Here is a 12,146-nt window from a genome sequence, read left to right on the forward strand (position 1 = left end):
GGACTCTGACAATGAGCAACCTTTATGAAACTCTAGTTCTGCACATTCGGGCTCTGACAATGAGTAACCTTTATGAAACTCTAGTTCTACAATACCCATTTGCTGATCCATGAATGGAGAAATATGTTATAAATACAAAATGAAAGTTTATTTAGCTGTAAAAAAGAAAACAAAATTTGCAGAAAAATAAATGGTCATCACTATGTTAAACACAATAAGCCAGACTCAGAAAGACAAACACTGCAGATTTCCAGTCCTATGCAAATCTATATGCATATATATGTGGTGTGTGCATATGTGCATGTGTGTACATGTGTACCTGTGTGTTCTCATGTGTTCCTGTGTGTGCTGTGTGAATGCGTGTTCATGTGTGTCTGTATGTGCAGATATGTATGTGTATGTGTGTTTGAGAGAGAGGCACAGAGAGAGAGAGAGGGGGGGGGAGAGAGAGAGAGAACATGGAACTTGGAAGAGCTCTTAAGAGAAGAAGGCCTAAGCGGGAGGGTAGTTAGGATACATATGACAAGAAAGCAGAAAGAGACTATCTCAGGGGAGGGAGAGGGCCAGCAACAGAGGGCAGTGGGGAGATAGCAGTGGGGGAGGGAATTAAATATAGTGTAATCTCTCTCTCTCTCTCTCTCTCTCTCTCACACACACACACACACCACACGAACACACATGCACACATGCACACACAGGCCGTAATGAACCCATTACTATCTACGTTAACTTTAAAACCTACTTTAAGATGGAAACATAAAGGTTATCTACAGCAAACATATAGATAACATTGTCCGACATGAGGAGAAGCGAGAGTGTTCCCTTTAAAATCAAGAAGCAGTGGAGATGATTCATTTTCTTGTTTTGGTTTTTCATTTGGGGTGGTGTTCTTTGTTTCTGCTTTTATCCGATATAGCGCTCAAAGTCTTAGCTCGAGCAACAAGACCAGAGAGAGAAATAGGAAGGTCACAAAAAGGAAGAGCTAAAATCATTATTTGTAAGTGCCACGATCCTATTCACTAAAGATCTTAAATAGCCACCAGACACATCTTAAATATGATAGGACGGGAGCAATGCACAGTAAGCCCGTTGTACCTACCAACAGTGAACTCGCTGAGAAGCAAATGGGGCCCCATTTACAATAGCTTCCAAACTGTATACCTAGGAATAAGCCTGGCCAAGGAGCTTAAAGACTCCTACAAGGAAACTTTAAAAGAAGGAGGAAATTGAAAACGGCACTACAAGATAGGAAGACCTGCCCCCTCCCCCCACCCTGCTTATGGATTGGAAAACTTGCTTTGAAAATGAGCATACTACTGAAAGTTATCTACAGACCCAATAGGATTCACGTTAAATTTCAATGACAGAACTAGTTAAAACAAAATTAATGTGGAAGCAAAAAATAAATAAATAAAGTAAAAAGATTTCAAGACGCTAAAGCAATCCTGAACCAAAAGAACAATGCAGGAGGAACCCCAACACCTGACCTCAAGCTACACCACAGAGCCATAGGAACAGACCCAGAACACCGTCACAGAAGCAGCTTGTAGGCCGGTGAAAGGGAACAGAAACCACACAGGTGCAGCCACCAGAACTCTGACAAAGAGAAACCAGGACGAATACATGAAAACAAACTAGATCCTTATCTCTCATGCTGTGCACGCACACATACATGAAGTCAGTTCAAAATGGATGAAAGGCCCTGATTTCAGGCCTGAAGCCATTGGTCAAAACCTTTATCAGCTTTGTCATTCCCCATGCAAATACACTTGTCCCACATGTTTGCAAAGTTCTACCCTGAATCATCTCCTTCCCTCTCAGCTGATACTACACATGGGGGTGAGGAGTGGTGACAGGCAGAGGCTCTGCTCTTGGCCTTGAAGTAACAGGAAAAAAGAGGCTCATCCATCAGGCCAGTGAGCTCACCGCACAACAGGAAGCACTCAGGGACTGTCCCCTGTCATTCCACATGTCTGTCACTGAGAAATGGACTTCGACCCACAGAGAAGCCAGTACCACGTTGGTGTGTCTACCATCCCCTGAGGGGGAGTCCCTGCACATTCCAAGAACTCATTTCATCTTTACTACCTTTCTTCCAGTTGGGTCAGTCACCTGCATTAATCAAAGAAATCCTCCGACAACCAGACAACTCAGGCCTTTGACTTTCAAATGAATTGCTATTTACCTTTTTCTACCATCGATTATTGATTTTTAACTCTACTAAACTCAGGTCTTTGCTATGCACCCAGCTTCCATTTGGAATTATCTTTTTGCCTTTGAAACCTTTGAATACCTTTGATTTTGTTAAGAATTCTCAGGCAGGCTGGAGAGATGGCTCAGTGGTTAAGAGCACTGATTGCTCTTCCAGAGGTCCTGAGTTCAAATCCCAGCTCACATGGTGGCTCACAATCATCTGTAATGGGATCGGATGTCCTCTTCTGGTGTGTCTGAAGACAGCTACAGTGTACTCATATAAGAATTCTCAGACAGATGGCAGAACTCCCCCGAGACACCAAGGAGCAGAAAGAAGGTAATCTGGAGTAAGAGATTGTTGACATGAGTTCATTGGAGTATATTCTAAGTGGTGGTACAGTTGGAACATATGAGTTACCTCCTCAGTTTTGATGAACCATTAAACGGTCTACAGCAGCTTTACCGTGTACATTCCCACCAGCAGTTAGCAGGGGTACTGCCTCCCCCACATCCTCCCAAGCATCTAATGCCATTTGTCTTCTTGATGGCAGCCATTCTGGATGGGGCAAGATAGAAAGTCAATGGAGTTTTAATTGACGTTTGCCTGATGGCTAAGGGTGGTGATAAAACATTTTTAAAAAATATAATTGGATATTTGTGGGGTTTTTTCTTTTTAGAATAGTAAGAGGCCATTTTTTAAAATGTATTTATTTTTATTGGATATTTTATGTATTTACATCTCAAATGTTATACCCTTTCTCCCCTTTCCCATACCCCCTCTTCCCTCCCCCTGCTTCTATGAAGATGTTCCCACTCCCACCCACCCACTCGCACCTCACTGTCCTGGCATTCCCCTAAACTGAGAAAAGGAGCCTTCACAGGACCAAGGGCTTCTCCTCCTATTGATGCCAGACAAGGCCATCCCCTGTACATATTTGGCTAGAGCCATGGGTCCCCCAATGTGTACTTTTTGATTGGTGGTTCAGTCCCTGGGAACTCTGAGGCATCTGGTTGGTTGATATTGTTGTTCTTCTTTTGAGGTTCAAACCCCTTCAGCTCCTTCAGTCCTTTCTCTAACTCCTCCATTGGGGTCCCTGTGCTCAGTCTGAGGTTAGCTGCAAGCATCCCCATCTGTATCATTAAGGCTCTGACAGAGCCTCTCAGGAGACACCCATATCAGGCTCCTGCCAGCAAGCACTTCTTGGTATCAGCAAGTGTCTAGGTTTGGTGGCTGCATATGGGATGGATCCCCAGATGAGGCAGTCTCTAGATGACCTTTCCTTCAGTCCCTGCTCCACGTAAGAGGCCATTTTTAATAACACAACTTCCTATTTCAAAACTGTAGCCTTAAAGACATACTAAATAGTTTTAATAGTCAAATAAAAATTCTAGAATAGAAATTAAGGAATAAACCAATCAAGCGTAGCAAAAGATTGCACACCTCAACATAATGAAGTGGGAAACAGAATAAAAGATCAAAGCACAAGGAGAAAAAATGATTAAAATCATTTTTTTAAAAGCCTGAGACATAGCTAGCACATAGTAAAGCACATTGAACACAGCACAATTAAGATCTCAGAAGAAGAATGTGGCAAACACCTTTTCTAATGAGATAAAAGCTGAGACTTTTACAAAATTGGCAACAAAAAAAAAAAGAAAGAAAGAAAGAAAGAAAAGAAGAAAAAGAGAAAAAGAAAGAAAAAGAAAAGCCAAACTTCACACTCACGTTTCAGTCATTTCTCACTGAGCTGAGGAGCAGTTCATCCCACGTAGGCTTTCATTTTCAGGCCTCTGTGATCTGCTCTCTCACTCCTGCCTCAGTAATTATCAGGCCCAGTGGTCCTCACCCTTAGAGGGTCTGCACTCCCTGAGAATTATGTAGAGAGATTTTTACAAATCTCAAAGTCCTCCTCTGCTCCTTGACCTGGTTTAGCTGAGCTGGACATGGGGAGCAAAGTGTCTGCTAGTTTTGAAAAGCTCCTATGAAGGCTGTAACATGCATTGGTGAGAGCCATGCACAGCAACTCCATTTGCACTAGGTGAGTTCAGCTCAGAAAAGAACTAGAAGCCTAGCATTGCCCCCCAAATTCTACACTTCAGACTTAGCAACCACAGCTGCTGTTTAGTCAGCAGCTGTTGACTCCTTATTCCCATCCTTTTTCTGGAGTTGAGTCCAAGAAGGAAAAAGAAATAGGTCATTTATTAGCTCTGAAAACCTCAGAAGTTTGTTGACCAAAGATCTGGACAATGATTCCTTTGATTTCAAAACAAGTGCAGTCTGACATGTTCATTCTTAGTCTAGGCCTGCACTCTTTTTTTTTAAGATTTTAATTAGTATATGTCTGAATGTCACAACTGTACAAAAGTCAGAAGGCCTTTGTCAATATTGTCATGTTAAAACCCAAAGACATCCTCGTGTTGGTCTACGTGAGCTTTGAGTTTCTCTCCATTGAGTTTTACTTGCTTTTCCCAAGACAGAAATCAACTATAAATTTGGTAGCTCTAACTGGCTGTTAACTAGGAAAGACTTCAGATTGACTCAATTGAGACAGATCTACTAAGAAGTGGGCTACCATTAAGCACAGCCTATCACAAACACCACCAGCTGTCACAAGGAAGATTACCTCAGAATGCAGACAAAGGAGCTAAAAAATACAGAGAGGCATGAACAAAACAACAGCCATGGTGGCCCTTTGGCAAACAGACAGCAGCATTCATTTGACACAGGCATCACTAGAAAGACAAGAGTGAAAGTTATAAAGTAGAAAGGAACAATGGAAAGAGATTATCTAGGGATATAAAATGTCAAGTGGACAAGAAGAGTAACTAAAAATATCTATTGTATAGCATGGTGACTATAATTAGTAATAATATATAGTGAACTTAAAAATCTTCTAGGAGATATTTTAAGTCTTCTACCTTTCACACACACACACACACACACACACACACACACAAATGAGTATCTGAGCCCATGTGTATATTTCATTTTGTAGCTTAACTTAGCAATTTTGTATTGTTGCAACTAGCAATTAGCACCAAGTACATCATAAACATAATTTTATCTACCAAAAGTTTTAAATAAATAAGGAAACTGGCATCTATGGGCTAGAAATCATTTGTTGCTTCAATAAAAGATTGAACAAAAGTCCTGCAAACATTTTTAATTTTAATAATAGTGTTAGAGTTGGTCGAGATGAACTGAACTGCTCCAACCTGTACCTCAGTAGACTTTGCTGCAGGTGTGTCACCACAGAAAGAGCAGCTGAACCCCCTCTGTGCACCCTTGTCAGCTTCCATTTCTAGTCTCCACCCTGCCACTAAGAAAGAACATCCGGAGATTCCTAGGTTAGAGAGAAAGCTTGGAAGGCACATAGTTCTAAAGAAAGTGCAGAAAGGTTTACTTAGTAAGTAAATAAGTCTTCCTTTGTTATATACCAATATCCTCCAAGGCAAACACCCAACTTGAAGGGACGATCTTTAAGATATAGAATGTTAAAGGGGAGATGGAGTATTCCATCGTACAGGGAGCACCTTAGGGTCAGGAAGCAAACCACTCAAGGGCTTCAGGAAATCCCAGAAATTGACAGGATTCACTAGGCTCCTCCTTCCCCAAACATGTAGTAGTAAGGACTGCTGAGAGACTCTCAATCAAGCCAACCTGCCTAGAAGAGGCTCAGACCAGTCCAGTGGACCAGCTGAACTACCTGGAAAAGATATTCCCAAAGTCTTGAGCTTCCTGGAAAATTTTGCAGCAAGCTCCATGGTTCCAGTTTTCATCCATCATCAACTGGTACGTGTGCTGGGTGGTCTTTGGTGATGCAGCTGTCTTTGAGTAATTTATGCTGCTGTAAATAACTGCTCACATATTCCTATAAGTAACCCCAATAAAACTCTTTGGTTCACCAACCTGGACTTGAGTAGTATGCATACTTTGGTTTGTTGTCAGTTTCCTCTCTGGGATGAAGAGACATTTGTTCAAGAATAGTGTCACACATCTTTCTAGAAAAGACTTGACTGTATGTGAGGACACTACTCTTTAGCAACAATTTGGATGACTACTAAGTTACTTATTCAGATTTCCTTAGCTAAGAAACCATATAGCCACATATGTGAATATTCAATGTTCTAACATGGCTTTGCCTGATTTCTACCCAATGACTTTCCTTTCAGTTTTTAAAATAAATCATTCCAATGTTTAAAAATGGTTTTCAGTCAAGAAGCTATAGTATTACATTTATTTTGTCATTTATTCATATGAGAAGAAAACTTTGACACAAAAAAGACTTATTAAAAATGATGTCTTTTCCTCTCAGTGTAGGAGAATGTCAGGGCGGGGAGGTGTGAAGGGGTGGGTGGATGGGTGGGAGAACACCTTCATAGAAGAAGGGAGAGGGAGGATGGGGTAGGGGGTTCATGGACAGGAAACATGGAAAGGGGATAACATTTGAAAGGTAAATAAAAAACTATCCAATAAAAAAAAATCATTGAAAAAGGATGTGGGGTTTTTTTTGTTACACAGCAACACTAATATCAATTATATAAAAAGGGGGCTGGGGATTTAGCTCAGTGGTAGAGCACTTACCTAGGAAGCGCAAGGCCCTGGGTTCGGTCCCCAGCTCCGAAAAAAAAGAACCAAAAAAAAAATTATATAAAAAAAAAGCTTAGTTTGGAGATTTAATCAAAATTCTTCAGTACATTTATAAACATACAGTTACGAGCTAGTGAGATGGCTCAGCAGATAAAAGTTACTGTAGCCAAGCCTATTGGCTTGAGTTTGATCACTACAATGTACATTCAAGTCACACAGGCTGTGCTCTGACTTCGCACGCGCACACACAGACACACACACACACACACACACACATACACACACTATAGATTAATACACAGATAATAGATTATATTTTTATACAACATATAAAGTCTGTAATTTAAAAAAAAAGCCAAATGAGTGAGACTCTATCTAGCTTTGCCGTGTACTATAATTTGGATAACTGTCTCTTCTCCACCCATGCATTAAGGGCTTGACTCTCCATCTGCGGCACTACGAACCTTTAGCAGGCTGGGCCTAGAGGAATTGAGGTAACTGTCCTCCACCCTTTTTGTCATCCCCTCTCCCAACCCTTTTCCCCACCTGTCTCCAGTTTGGAGCCTCTCTCTTCCTCCCTTCCCTCTCCCCAAGCCCCTCTGTCCTCTCTTCCTCCTCCTTTCCCTTCCCCCCTCCTCCTCCCTAGACACTAAAGGACAAGCACTTTTCCCAAGCACTCTGCTGGAATGAACTACTTCACTGCAAGCCAGAGACAGCAAATCCAAGAAAATACAACCTCTGAAACCATGAGTCACAGCACAACCTCAGATCTCTGAAACCATGAGTGACAATGAACTTTTCCTCCTTTAAATGGGTTTTCCCAGGTCTTTTGCCCCAGCAAGGAAACACTGATTAACACATACCAGTTAGAATATACCTAAAGCAACATGTAAGTAGGGAGACTAGGCTGTGGACAGCAGTGATGGGGTCCTGACAGACACTTCTGTTGGGGACCTGACACTTGAGGAGGACATCAAATTAGTAGTTGCCGGAAATAACCTAAACCTCTCTTCCTCCACATGTACTTCCTCATGTCTAGAGACCTTTTCCTGATTTATTCCACTGCTCAGTGCAGACAGCTTGGTGTGAGCATTAGGGGTTGCACAGCTAGGGCCCCAGTGTCATTCCCTTGTCTTTTTCTTGTAAGCTGCAGAAGTTAGGACTGTCAGGTAGAAATTACTTGTAAGCATTTGTAATGAGGGAAACCCAGAAAACAGAGGAGTTGAGTTCTCCTCTCTTGTTGGCTGAGACTACAAGGATGAGACAAGTACCTTGATTCCCATCTGGCTTCCTTAGAGGAAGCAATGTCCTACAGGCTCCCATAGCTGGATGCTACAGTCACCTCCTTGGCAAGCTGAACAAATGGACCACAAAATGATGCCCATAGTCTCCAAGGCACAGAATTATTACAGGAGGGACACAGATGTTTCCTCAAATGTCAGATCCCCAACAGAGACTAGGAAAAGGAGCAGGGGACTTTGTAGCCCTGCCCACTGAGAGCCAAATAGGAGACTATCATATCAGAATGAACAGGGCCTTGGAAAGAATCAAATAAGATTCCCTTTAAAATAATGATGAAACATATCTTAGAATTGAGATAAGAAGAAAACTGGAATAGTGGAAAAGTGTTAGTGGAAATGGTTTTATCAAATACATATTTCATTGACCAACATAAGCATGGTGCCAGGAAAGAATAATAATGTGTCATTTATCTTAAGGGAAAACCAAATTACAATTTGAAAGAAGAAAAATATTTCAATATGGCTTGAATTAAAAATTTAAATTCAGGAATGAATTATTTTATCCTTTTACCGGAAGCCCTGGCTTGTAAAAGTGAGCCAAGTAAACTTTCATTTGTTGTCTTAGCAACTCTGCTTGGTCCAATGACTACACTAGGACCCAATTATATCACTGATAAAAAAATTTAAAATGCCATCACAAGTTTTCCTGAAATTGTTCATTCAGAATTTTCCATTTTGAACAGATTGCTTTTTCAATGTAAGCAAAAATTGGGAGGAAAAGATAGGGAAGGTGATAGAGTGAGAAAGAGAGGACAACAGAGGGAAAGAAGGAATAGAGGTCAATGGAAACTTGGACTAAAACAAGCTACAGGGAGGTCCTGGGTACACCCTAACTCTTATGGCAGGAGTGTAGCTTAGTGGGAGGTATACACTGTGGGAGGCCCTGCATTTAGTCCATGCACAAGACAGAGAGAGAGAGAGAGAGAGAGAGAGAGAGAGAGAGAGAGAGAGAAAGTGAGAGAGAGAAGAGAGAAAGAAAAAGTGAGAGAGAAGAAAGAAAAAGTGAGAGAGAAGAAAGAAAGAAAGAGAGAAAGGGAGAGAGAGAAGAAAGAGAGAAAGCAAGAAAGAAAAAAGGAAGGAAGAAAGAGAAAAAGAGAGAGAAAAAAGAAAAGGAGAAAGTGAGAAAGAAAGATGATAAAGAAAAGGTGAGCAGAGGAAACAAAAAATAAAGAAAATACTTTTTCACAACCGTTTCTGAGGTACAGGTGACATCCAGGAAGGCGCACACATTCCAAATGAGTGTTTTGCTCAGTTCCGACACACCTGTCCACAGGATCCATCACTGAACAGAGTTCACCACTTCTATCTCTCCCTACCCCCATCACAGTCCTTCCTGTTTCCCTACTTCTTCACACAATGAGGTTGAGTTTTAAATATTTCATATGATCACATAATATCACACAGTGTGTTCTATTTTATAGCACGGTGCCTTTCGGCATAGTTGAGATTTGTATATATTCTGTGTTATCAGTAGTTCTTTCTCTTTGGTATAGCCATGACTCGACACAGATGTGCCAAGGCTGAGCACACTTAACTTGCCTGGTGACTGTCAGCCACCCTAACAGAGCATGTCCTCAAGATGCAGCCATACCATCCCCCTGCCTCTATTCACGTCCAGTTATCACAGACTTCTGCCAGCAAATCCCGCAAGTATCTTCCTCATACATTCATTGCTTTCATTTCCATGGCTACCAAACAAACAAAACCATTGTAATTTCTTTCCCAACTTTCTTGGAAATCTTCCCGTGGCCATTCTTTTCCTCATTTTAGCAATCCCCATGGGACAGCCAGGGCGATTTCTTTCTAAAACACAACCCCTCCAATTGCAGCTCCAAGTCTTATTTAACATAGTTTTGTTATCCTTGGGATTTGAGGACAAATCTTTGGCTCAATTAACTTGAGTGGTTCCTGCTGACTTTTCTATGGAGCCTGACCTCTGGGTTAGTTACCAGAGCCGCTAGTGACTCCTGTCACACTGTTTCTAATCCTTCTGGAGGTCTCCCTTCTCTACTCAGAGCCCATCAGTGAATCACAATTCTCACTGTTAGGATACTATTGGAAGCTACCATTATTGTAATGTTAATATTTATTTTTCTCTTTAAGACAAAAAAAATCTCCTTAAGTACTCCAGGCTACACTTAAATGTAGAACTCCCCTCTCAACCCCACCCCCACCACCCCTGTAACCCCCTACCACCTCTGTAACTCAACCAAGTGCCTGGATTAGGGGCTTGAGCCATACACCGGGTTCAGCTACCACCATTTTCAACCATCTCATCTGAGCTGTTGCCACAAACCAGTAAGGGGGAAATTAATTTAAATTCATTCATTTTCTTCTTCTTCCCTCTTCCCTCCCTCCCTCTCTTCTATCTCTCTCTCTTCCTCCAATTCAACTGTTTTTCTAAGTATTCCTTAACCTGTATGATGGCTTTCTAAAATAAATAGAAAAAAAGCATGCACCTGATTGTTATATCCGTCCATTATGATTACAGTACAACCCAAAGTCCTCTAACTGACCACAGGTCCTGCTTGATCCTGTTCCTGCTCACACACTAACCCTCAACCTCGACTACTGCCTGCCCCTTCTGACCACTTTACTCTTCTGGAGAATCGCTGTCCAAACTGTTGCTTGTTTTTGCTTTCTGCTCCTCTCAACGGCATTCCACCTCACTTACCTCAGTCTCCACAACAAACAGCTTGCAGGACGACACACCATCTGGCCATCTTGTCCTCCATAATCTCATTTCTTTGGCTATACCATTACTAGTTTCCTTGAAGCTTTTCTGGGCTCCTAAGGGCTATCCTAACTCAAGACTTTAGAGGTATCAACCTTTCTTTCTAGGATATTCTGGTGTGAAACTCCTCACATCACTTGATCACTCCTGTCATTTAGGTCCAACTCAAGGTAGATCTTTTTCCACAACCCCAGTTAATATAGAAACCCTATCAGCACAACCATCACTCTCTACCTTCACCTTTTATTCTTTCTCAAAGCCCATCATCACTCACTCACACGTTAACCATGCACATTGGCTATTTTCTGTGGAGTAGGGTCTGCCAAACAGCAGATCAGCAATCATTCCCATCGCCGCCGTTTACGTGCTTCTTAGACAAACTACAGAGTCTCCCACTGAGTACTGGCGCTCTCTGAAATTAATTTATGTGTCTAATTTATGTCTTCACGTCTCCACCGCTTTGCCCTACAGCAAACCTTTAAAGATACAGCTGTGTAAGGGAAGAGAGATTAATCCAATCATCGTTTTAAATCCTTATTGATTTTAGTGTCTGTATTTTCAGATCTCCCCAAACACATCCGCTTAGAAGTGAGTCCCAGTCCTGTGTTATACAAACTATGAACAAACAAAAACATGAAAACAAAAACAAAAAGCAGTCTTGGTGGCACATGATATTCAAGAGGCAAAAGCAGGAGGAACTCTGAGTGTTTGAAGCCAACCTGATCTACATTGTAAATTCTACGACAGCCAGTGTGACACAGTTACACCCTGTCTTTAAAAAAATAAAAAAACAAAACAAACAAACAAACAAACAAACACAGGGGACCACAGTCCATCATCAGATGAATCTCCACTGAAGAGAGTAGACTCTGGGGCAAAGGCTATCACGCTGGGCCACTTCTCTGTCCACCCTCACTGGAGTGTCCCCTACTGGGCTGGCCCAGGAAGTCTTGCACAATGGCAAGAGAGAGGAAGTGCAGCGAGGATTGAAGTAAAGACATAGAAGGCTGTCGCAAAATAAGCTGGCCTATTTTCCTTTTGTGGAACTTAATAGATCAGGATTGATCCTCGCGGTGTGAAAATAAACAGAAGACAGATCTCAACAGTAGCAGAGGGTCCTTTTCTTAGAACAGTGAAGAGCAGCAGTCTTGGGGGAAGTGGAGGGTTTCGTGGGGCAGAAAAGGGAACTGTTGGGGTGGACGATTCCATCTGCACATCTGTTCCGCTCAAGTCTCAAAGTTGTAACCAACAGAGGTTGATATTTTGAACTTGTTGGGAACAACGTCCCAGCCCCTAACTGCCTGCAGGTGTTACCAACTGGTAAACT

The sequence above is a fragment of the Rattus norvegicus genome, chromosome 17 (assembly GCF_036323735.1).
Source record: "Rattus norvegicus strain BN/NHsdMcwi chromosome 17, GRCr8, whole genome shotgun sequence".
NCBI classification, from domain to species: domain Eukaryota; kingdom Metazoa; phylum Chordata; class Mammalia; order Rodentia; family Muridae; genus Rattus; species Rattus norvegicus.